The sequence below is a fragment of the Xiphophorus couchianus genome, chromosome 5, assembly GCF_001444195.1.
Source record: "Xiphophorus couchianus chromosome 5, X_couchianus-1.0, whole genome shotgun sequence".
NCBI classification, from domain to species: domain Eukaryota; kingdom Metazoa; phylum Chordata; class Actinopteri; order Cyprinodontiformes; family Poeciliidae; genus Xiphophorus; species Xiphophorus couchianus.
This window is the reverse complement of record NC_040232.1, coordinates 35,861,796-35,872,416: the sequence shown is the minus strand read 5'-3', so window position 1 is coordinate 35,872,416 and position 10,621 is coordinate 35,861,796. Positions and strand designations below refer to the sequence as shown.

Below are 10,621 nucleotides of genomic sequence, written 5' to 3'. Positions count from 1 at the left end.
TCAAAGGAAGAGCAAGTTCAGGCGTGCCGAATGGTTGCCGAGGGAGATTAAAGGATTTCTCAAACATGTGGGAAAGAGTCAAACCAACACACTGTTATGCTTGTGATGAGGGAATAACATCATAACATGATGTAGGGCTTCAAAAAAAGTCAATTTTACATTAAAAAAAACAAACCTTTAAATAATTTCACGTTGAATACAAGTCTTCCAATCAGAGATCAGAACGAAGCTCAGAATCGACCAGTGATGTAAGCAAATCAAAAAATCAAAAACAATCCAAAAAAAAAAAACTGCACTGAAGCCGTTCCATGCAGCAGCGTGGACGTGAGAACTCTGAAGAAAACTGCAGAAGAAAAACACAGAGAGCCACACAGGCCCCTTTAACACAGTGGGGTGCTTTATCACTCGGCTTGGGAGCGAGACACAAAGATTGCGGTCTGGTCGTGTTGCATAGTCCTGGCGTATCTGCGGCTCCCTGCTGCCCTTGTACACAACCGTGCCTAAAAGTACACACACATAAATTACACTGGGGCAAAATCAATACATTCCCAGCTGCCGGCCATGATGTCAGCAGCACAAATGTGTCTCCCTCTCACCCCCCCCCCCCCGACCTGCCCTCCCAGTAGGCGTATCCGTGTGCCTGTGTGTGTCGGTGGTGACTCCCTCTGAGGAGTGTGTGCTTCCCAATTGTGTTGCTATGTGGCCATATTGGGAAGAAGCTGTGTGCAACTGCAAAGACTAGGTGGCTTCAGCTACAAAACAAAAAGGCGTGGTTGTTTAGTACAAGGTGATTTTTCTCTCTCCTTACCGCAAATCATACAAAGTAGCGTTAAATATTTGGAGATGATGTGCAGCCTCACAGTCTACGCGGACGTCAAATTCTCTCCGCTTCCATCAACTGCAGGTTGTGTCTCATTAATTGGAATCGTTACGAAGCTAATTTATGCTGGTAGTTTAATTAGAAAGAGGGAACTTCGAATATTTATTTTTTGTTAACTCTGAAGGTTGTGGAAAAATACTTATAGTGGGTTTCTGAGAAAATTGAATATGATATGAAGCCAATAAAGGAGGCTTTTAAATACAAAAAAAGCTTCGTTATGGCCTGTGTAATAGGACAGACTGCTGGCTTTAAAGATGTGAAGCAGACAGTCAATGACACTCTTAGCATCGCAGCTCGAGCCATAAAAGATGATTAGAAACTAAGCTTGTTATTCAATTTGCTGCATGTTGAGTGGAAGTTGTGTGGGTGGAAAACTTGCAACTAAAACGTGCAAGTTCAGACCGGAAGAGACTGAATTTTTTAACTTGTCCAAAATCTTCTTTTAAGTTTTTAAAACAAAATCTTCAACTTTTTACAGAGACTGCAGAAAAAAAACAAAACGCAGATGCACCTTGCATTTTTAAAGTGACAAATTAGGACAAAAATCATAGCAAATTTCAGAATCGCTCAGGCGTCCAACTGTTAAACTCTTTGGAGTTTTCCTTTTCCCATTTTCCGACCAGACTTGCCCGTTGCTGACACTGACACAAGCAGGGGTGGGCGGATCGATCCAAAAATATCGATAATACCGATACCGTCTGCATCAGTATCGGATCGATGCTAGCGTGGCGAGATTGATACGTTAGTTTCAGATTTAAAAAAAAAAAAAATCTTATTTCATTTTTGCATTAAAGTTTCTCAACCCAAACTCAACAAATATTCAGTTGTGACTTGCTCTGAAATGTAACTTTTTTGTACTTTATTTAGAAATAAATACACACAAAAATGTTCTGTTTTTCTATTGTTTCTGTTTGTCGCGTTAATATGTCATCAAACTATTTTGTAGACACAGATCAACTTTGTACAAATTTTATTCTAAGTTTTAGCCAATTAAATCAAAGGAAAAACAAGAAAAGCACCTAAACATCAGAAGTTTGATATATAATCAAACTAATAAAAAGTATCTTTATCCTATTAGTATCAGCGATACTGTATTTATTTAGTATCGGTTCCAAAATGCACAGTATCGCACATCTCTAGCCTATTATCCAACAGTCTCTCCTAACTCACAACAAATGTCATCTCAAGGCACCAAAAGACATGACATATAATCAAATCACCCCAATTGAGTCACACAAATCAATTTTAATCATATAGTCGCCATCAATAATTCCATTTGATTTTCTCGATAAAGACATAAAACGACACATTCCGCGTTCATTACCGCCGAGTTGCCTAATGATACAACTAAGAGCTGCACTTAGAGCCCCAGCTGCTTCTAAAGCCCCAGTGGGAATATTACTGTGGCATTTAAATGGAGCTCGTTCTGCTATTTTCACTTTAACCTCGCATACATTTCCAAAATACCATTTCTGACGTAAATAAAACAAATCTGGTGTCTCGCGGCGTCTCTTCTAATCGCGCCCCCCCCCCCCCCAACCCCCGTGTTGCCCTGTAGTTTTTTTTATCACTCATCTGGAGCAGCTGCTGTTCCGATTCAGCATCATGCCTGCCTCTGTCGGACTGAACCACCCCCACTTCTACTTGCGTACCCACTCTGTGTGCATGCACCCCTCCTCTCTCTCTCTTTCTGCTGGAACGCACGTCCAGGAATCGCACTCACGCTTTCTCCGTCTTTGCTGCTGCAGAACGGACCGTAAAGCTTCGGGCTGCTGCTGCTTCTTCTTCTTCTTCTTTTCCCTTCCTCCTTCATCACCAGAGCGGGACTCCTAGTGCGGTAAGAGGAGTGTAACATATCTTCAGTTTGCGTGCGTGTGTGTGTTGAAGCTGAACGCTCGCTGGGAGGGTTGCTTCACTTGTGGGACGCGCACCTGAGACGCATGTTGCCACGTTGATCGGGGTTGCAGAAATCCAAAGAAAGAAAGAAAAAACAAACAAAAAAAGGGGGCTTATAACTGGGAGTCCACTCTGAATCTCATAGAGTTGCTGCTTCGGATCCGTCTGACCCGGATGGTTGATGGTTGCTGCTTGCTGCTTGCGCCACATTCATAGTAACAAGAGAACCATGCAGAGGCTGATCGGGAGGAGAGCAAGGCGTGGTGGTGATGGAATTCGGGTGTAATTGTTGTAGGTCCGGTGTGATGTATAACAGCAGCAGCGGTTCGCTGTGGCGGACCGGACAGCTGTTGAGCAGGGAGCGGGATCAGGAGCAGCTTTTAGATTTGATCCATATGTTGGTGGATCCGGAGCTTCCGCGCTGATCCGCTCAGAGCAGGGAGGTGCAGGGTGCCAAGCCCCCCCCCCACACACGCACACACACGCAGAGAGGCAGCAGCTGCTGCTCGTGGTGTGTGTGTGTGAGTGTGAGAATGCGTGTGGGTAGTGGGCGTCTATTCACTGTCATCTCAACAGCGGGGTCTGCGAACGGGATTGGTGAAAGTGATAGGGTGTGCGGCAGTCAGCTATGCCTGTCAAATAAATAAATAAATAAATAATACCGCCTGCGTGCGTGACTGTGTATGCCGCGCGCGAGGGAATGTGTTTTGAGTTTTAAATTTCCACCTCAAAGCGATTTTGGTTTAAAAAAGAAGAAATATATATATATGGAAACCATTTTTCTGTTTGTTTGCTTTTACTCCTGTAAGACTAACTTAATTGGATGCTAGTTAGAAACATAAAAAGACGTGGAGATGGAGGAAAGATGAATCAAACGAGGAGGGAGAGGCACGTGAGAGAGAGAGAGAGAGAAAGAGAGAGAGAGAGCAGAAGACGTGAGGTAGAGAGATGGCGCCCTACACCAGCGCTTTTCTGAGTTATTTGATTTATCGCCTCTCCAATGCGCACTGACGCACACAGCTCTGGGAGCCCCCCGCTTTTAATACTTGTCATCTTCACCGACTGATGAAGATCACGTCGCACTGAAGGCTGGCGACCTATAATGTCTGCCGGGAACGCACCTTCTCAGCCCCCCCACCCAGGAGGTTGCCCCCCTCCCGCAACCTCCTCCTACCCCGGCGGGCCCCCACGGGGGCGAAACACACGGTTTTTAGTCATGGACGATTATTACCGTCGCGAAAATGTTCATCATCGCCTGATGCGATTTGACTGAAGCGAGCCGGTGGGCATCCGGTGCAGATCTGTGCGGCCCGCTGAGGGATCGGGATTTCATTTCTGCCTCAGAGTCACACCGCAAGTTGTAAGAAGTCGTTTATGCTCCTCGTTGTGATTGATGCCTGCATCACTCATTCCGCCGGTGCGGGCGAAGGGGAGGATAGCGGGAGGCTTTTCGGGACGTGTGCCAGTGTGTGAACAGGCTTCACAGGAAATGCCGTGACTGGACGGTTTTTCAACGGATTCTCTTGAAAGAAGTGATTTTCTTTAAACGCCAGGGCCATAGTTTGTAAGCTGTGAGCCCCTGGGCTGTGGTGCCCACTGGAGAGATGTGGGAATAGTAATTTACCCTCCAAGTCAAATCAATCAAATCCATACCATTTGATCTGCTCCCACAGTCCAGAGGTCTAATTTACCAAACCGACATTTAACAATTATGTTTGAATCTTTTAGCTCGCAAATCCACACACCAAACGCTGTTTCCAACTGCTTTTAATTATTCTATAAAGTGTGGTATTCAGAATTAAACTTGAACGTTCATAACCTGAGCATATTTTGCAAAGTCCACTGAGACAATATTTGTTATATAAATGAGCTGAAATTAATTAAAGAGCTTTGGTTCTGAACTGATTTCCTGTCATCCAAGAAGTTTGTCTCTGACAGAAAATGAGGCAGACATCTCCCAAAAGTGTTGCTTTTAACATTTTTTTTAATTAGCATTTTATGAAGGAATTACATGTCGAGACTTAAAAAAAAAAAATCAACAGAAAGACATTTATTGAGATTACAGCAGTAAAGCTGTTCCAATATTTGCTTTCCAGCTGGTGAATTATAGTTTTGTCTTCATTGATGAGCTTCAGGTGTTTTCAGGTTGGAAGGCCTCCTTGCCATCACCCTAATCTTTAGCTCCGGACAAAACATTTCCCTATCAGATTCAAGTCAGGACCTTGACTAGGCCACTCGAAGATGTCAACATTACCTCCAGTCAGGAATAAGATCTTGGTAGAATTACATTACTTCAAATATAAATATGCCATGGCTATGACTAATTTGGGGCTTAATACTGTATTTAACAAAAAAATATCTGAAGCAGATTGTCATCTGTTGATATCCAATTTCTAAATGTCTAAATGATGAGTTGTAATGTGTTCACATTGTCTATTCTTTGGTTATATACAACACATTAGAGGGTCTTCTCTCTTAGTTTTCAGATTGTTAAACTAATAGGAGACCATTTTTATAAACCAACATTGATTACGTTTCTTTGTCAAGTTGTAAACAGTAAGCTTGTTCAACGGTACGCTATGAATTGCAACTTAACAAGCAAGTTGCTACGTAGTCAGTAAGTGAGAGAAAATGATTCTTTCAAGTCTGAAGGACAGGCTTTTTAAAAAGAATATGGACCTGTCAGACATAAAGTCTGTGGCTTATTTACTAGCTTGGTTTCGTTTCAAATTACACGAGGTAAAGAATGTGATTGAGGCTTGAGGATTTAGAGAGGAAGTCTGAGTCAAGTCAGTAGTCAAAGTCTTAAACTCGAGTCTTTCTCCCTCTATCGAGACAAATATCTCTTACCAAAGCAAATTACAACTGACTGATAGTTAGGCACACTTTAAGTCTGGAGTTCATAGGCCTTGTCCACGTAAAAAGTATTTCCAAGATGAGTTTTGTACTTGTCCCTTCTGACTATCACATCACTTCTAGGAATATCTTCGTCTATGCAAACCCCCCCCCAAAAAACAAAATTTTATAGTACTTTTGATAATTGAATGCAGTCATCGTCTGCATTACAAAACTTTGTAGATATTGCACTAATGTAGAAAAAAAATGTTTGTAACTAAAATCATGGGAATATGCAATAAGTCATTAAAAATCATGCCGCGCCATAACTCTCAAACTACTTCCTGTCGTCTTCTTCGTCATTTCCACCAGTAGTACTTATACACACTGGTTATTTACAACCAAAAAACATCCATGAAAACAAAAAACTTTAGCTGATAAAAGTATAGTTTTGGGAACATACAAAAATGCCCAATTCGCAAAACATTCATTAAACAAACTGAACCCTGGTGTGAATTTTTCAACTTCTCAACATCGTCAATATCTAATTTGGCCTCATCGTTATGTTTTTAATTCTTCTCTGTGTCCTTGACTCGGTGTTCATAACCACCTCCTCCTCTTGGTCTACCATCACCACTAAGCCCATCATCATCATCATTATCATTACTTTCAGCAGCAGCAGCGGCATTATCTGCAATTTTGGGCAAAACATTGTTTCAGTGTGGGACGAGATCCAAATTGTCTCCCCTCCCCTCCTCTCGTCTCCTCTCCTCCCTTGTCGCTGTCAGGTTTGAGAAATGAGACGCTGTGAGAAGACAGAGGTCTAAAAATGCCCCCAGTTCACAGACGTCGTGTTCATAAATCTTCTGTTGGGGGCGATAGGCGAACGAGCAGTACCCTGGAGTCTGACGTGATGCTCACACTCTGACACATCGCCAAAGAGGCAACTGAGATTACAAATGTATTTAGGATTCCTAAATAGAGGTTTTGAGTTCAGTTCATTCATAGAGAGCCAAAGTGTAACCAGATATCAACTCACTGCTCAAATTCAGTGAGCGGACAGTGTATGAATGTATACATTCATACATACATTCCCTACGAGAACACAAAGTCTTTTGTGGTTACCTGGTCTTTCAAAGTAAACAACTGAGGCTGTTCTTTGTTGATTCCTCTGTGACTGGAAGTTGTACGGTCATGTTAGACAGTATGTAATTTGAAGCACGTTTGTTTCTTAGTACTGGAAAGCAGTGGGAATCATTCAAGTGAGTGAAAAATGTTCACAGATTAACATGAATGAATTTTGAATGTATGAATTCAAAATGTGTGAATGGCAGAAAATTGTCCAAGGAAATCCAGGCGATCGCATCAAGTCGTGACAGATTTTCCCCGAACAGTTCCCAGTGAAGCTTAAAAAAAACGAGCCCGGGCGTGCCGTGGTGGCGTAGTGGTTAGCGCGACCCGTATTTGGAGGCCTTGAGTCCTCGACGCGGCCGTCGCGGGTTCGACTCCCGGACCCGACGATATTTGCCGCATGTCTTCCTCCCTCTCCTTCCCTGTTTCCTGTCGGCCCACTATCATTTAAGGGACACTAGAGCCCACAAAAAAGACCCCCTGGAGGGGTAAAAAAAAAAAAACGAGCCCCTCACTAAGCCGCTCGTAAATCACTGGAGACACGCGAGCGTCGGTCAACCAAGCCGGTACCGCAGAACCATCTGATGCTGGGAGTGGATCTCATAGGGTCGATACAGAATGATGCTCATAAAACAGGAGCTGTGCATCTACAATGCTGAACGGTAAAACGCATCTCTGGCGTATGAGGCCTTATTGATCTTGTTCTGTTCTCAAGGGTCACCGTTACCAAGGATTGGCTAAAATCCAGAGGCTTTATGTCGGTCTGAGCAGTTCTTGTGCAATACTTCCAATATGTGCAAAATGGTGAGAAATGGTGTGTATATTGCATCCCTCGCCACCTTGGCTCACACAAACCCTCTGGTAGTAAGGCAAAGTGTGGCTTAGAAACACCAGCCGTTTTTAAGGCGGCCCTACCTCGAGATTCAACTTGGACTGGTTCGCTTAACTCTCCTTCTTTCCCTTTTCCTTATATAAATTGTGTAGATGTGTACAGAAGTGTCCAAGTCCTGACTTGTGTGTTTTGTGACAGAGGCTACAGACTTTGCAGCAATCCCTTATTCTGAGAAAGCAGAGGACGCCTTACTGCGTTGGGGATGCAGTAGAAGTGGAATGAAACAATTCCCTTTAGGAAGAAATCTCCATCATTGGGCTCTGCAATATGGACTTAAAGTTTTATCGCGATATTTTGCAGTTACCATTGTCATAACGATAAAAGTGACGATAAGAACTATTTATTACATCTCCTTTAGGTGTAATAAAAGAGATGTATAACTGCTGTGTGTCACAGCAGTTATTGTCCCATAAACAGAATCAATGCTCTTGAGTAATGTAACAAATTTGTATCGCGCTCCTTTAGAACACCAGTCATGTAAAGAAGTGTGGTAATTGTGCCACTAAACTACAAACGGCAACTCTATTTTCAAATTTATTGGCATTTATTTATGCTTTAATTGAACAAACTGTGGTGAAAATAGTAAAACTATCAATCCTGACAGTGCGGACAGCTTTGGTGGGTTTCAAACATCATTCATTGGGATTTATCATGATAATGAATCAAATTTCTCATCATGGTAAGAAATTTATCTCGATAAACAATACGATAAATGCCCACTCCGCAGATTCTTTGGTCTAGTGTCACTTTCTATGAAATAGAAAACCAGTACCAACAGTCAATGCCAGCCATAACTTTATTGGTGGCTTATTCTTCAAGGGAAACCCTTTACTTTAAATTACTTTTTTTTTTTTTTGTATTTACCAAAAAAAAAAAAAAAATCAGGGCAAAATTTAAGTTTAGGTAAAGCATCTGTTGTGTATTCATTTAATTTTTAAAAATATATATTTTTGACATTTGTAGAGAAATGTGAAATATAATAGATATTTGTGGAGAAAATGCTTAAAGAAATGCAGAGGGATGTATTCTAGGAGAAAATGGGTCAAATATGTTTATGTAAAAAATGAACATAGAAAATAAGAAAATGTGTGAAGCTGTCTATTAAAGTAAAAATAAGTATGATCATCTTATTGCCCTGGGCTGCGGTTTACATTTACAACAGCAGAAATATCAGACTGCAGTCTGCCTTTAGAAGGCTGGACGTTTTTGCCGCGTTCGTCTCTATTTTAAGTCCTTTCACTGTGACTACACGTTTTGATTTTGCTTTGTTGTCTGCTTCGCTTCGCTTTGTTCAGCCTTGAAAAGTAACTGTTAGGATTAGGAGCTCCAGCAGCATGTCAGAGACTGGAAATGGAACGTCATGAACAAAGAGAAGACAATTAAATGTGTGATCAATAAACACACCTGGCGTACATCTCCACAGCAAGTCACAATTAAGGCAGCGAGGGAGAAACAGATAAAAAGAAAAGTATTTATACTGATTTGTGCGTGTATGTGATGTCATACCTACCTTCTTGGGTAAATTAAACAAATCTCTTGACAATTGCAAAGCTGACAACCGAAAGCTATTGCAGTTAATCATGAAAGTTGAACAGAGAAAGACAAAGTCATAGATTTCGACTGGGGTTTACTTTAGAGAGAGTCATCTGGCAAACTCTTGCCAAATGATATAAGTGGTTGAGGCCTGGCCCTGCTTAAATGACAAACTACTGTACGCTAAACCTTGGAAGAGGAATGTTAAGAAGAAATTCTCAAGTTCTTTTTATAAAAATGAATACAGAACAGAACAATTGCATTCTCCCAGCCCCACTGCTGTCAGCTACAATCCAGTAGACTAGATAAAGCACCCTACCAGTTTCTCTTCTCTGATTCAAACTAACAGAAAATGTCCATTTGGGTTTCCAACCAGGTAGCCCCACAAGATTGTAGCACTGACATTCTCAGCTACCCAGTGATGTCTCACACTTTGCCTGCTGGATCTCCAGCACATACTGAGAATGACAACTTTCTGTCCTGTTGTTTGGAATGGTCAAGAGTTTTACATTTATACACAAGTGCACTTTTGCATCCATTTGTATGCCATACATGCTTTTCCTGCAAGCATGTTATGCCCAGCTGATATGTGCTTTACTGTTTCAGAGTGATTATTTGCATAACCTGCATCTTGTGTCCAGCCTAATGTGGTAGACTCTAACTTTAATTGCTCTTGTGCCCTGTCCCTGTTCCTGTGCTGCCATGACCTCTGACCTCTGTACTGTCTTTTAAGGCCAGCCTTCTGAAGACTGGGTGGAGCTTTTAATTTGAGCCATTTTCACAGTCTGCTGCTAGATGCTATGCAGGTGGATATCTTTCCATGTTGGTTCCAGGCACCCAAAAGATCCCCGGTGCTATGAGATAACCCAGCTGATCGGCCTCTGTGATGGTCCTGGTGAGTGTAATCCAGAGTTAACTTGCACAGGGTACTGTGACGATGGGTGGAGTGCAGCAGTCACACGTTGGAAACACCTGAGTTGTTGCTTCAGTCCTGTATAAAAGTGAGAGGCGCCGTATTGCATGTTGCAAACATTTATAAATCATCATGTCCTTGTGTCCTTTTCTCTGATTTTTTTTTGTCAAAATCCCAAAGCTAGGTTGTGAAAAATGGGGGGTCGTCCGGGATTTGAACCTGGGACCTCTAGCACTCATACTTACCTCGTGTATCTAGTCTATAGGAATGATAATAAATTCTACTTTTATATATTAGGACATGGTGCCAAAAGTAGATTGTAGGTCAATTTAACTGTTTTGTTTTTTAAAGCTTCCATAGGTCACATCCTGCTGCATAGCCTCACCATCAGTTCAGCAGCTGTACATCTTGTTCTATTCGCCCACCTCTCATCAGAATGTCCTGATAGTCCAATGTATGATGCGCACACTGTAAATACATCTAACATTCAAGCTGGTATGACATCATCTATATATATATATATATATATATATATATATAT

General features: G+C 41.9%; 1 protein-coding gene across 1 annotated transcript in view; it reads left to right on the top strand.

Moving 5' to 3' along the window:
• Positions 1-2,119: 2,119 nt before the first annotated feature.
• The window catches only part of LOC114145557 (protein phosphatase 1 regulatory subunit 29-like), a 201,414-nt gene continuing 192,912 nt past the window's right edge, over positions 2,120-10,621 (top strand). The window contains exon 1 of the mRNA XM_028019184.1: positions 2,120-2,717. The gene's annotated coding sequence lies outside the window, so the exon portion shown is untranslated. The remainder of the gene's footprint in view (positions 2,718-10,621) is intronic.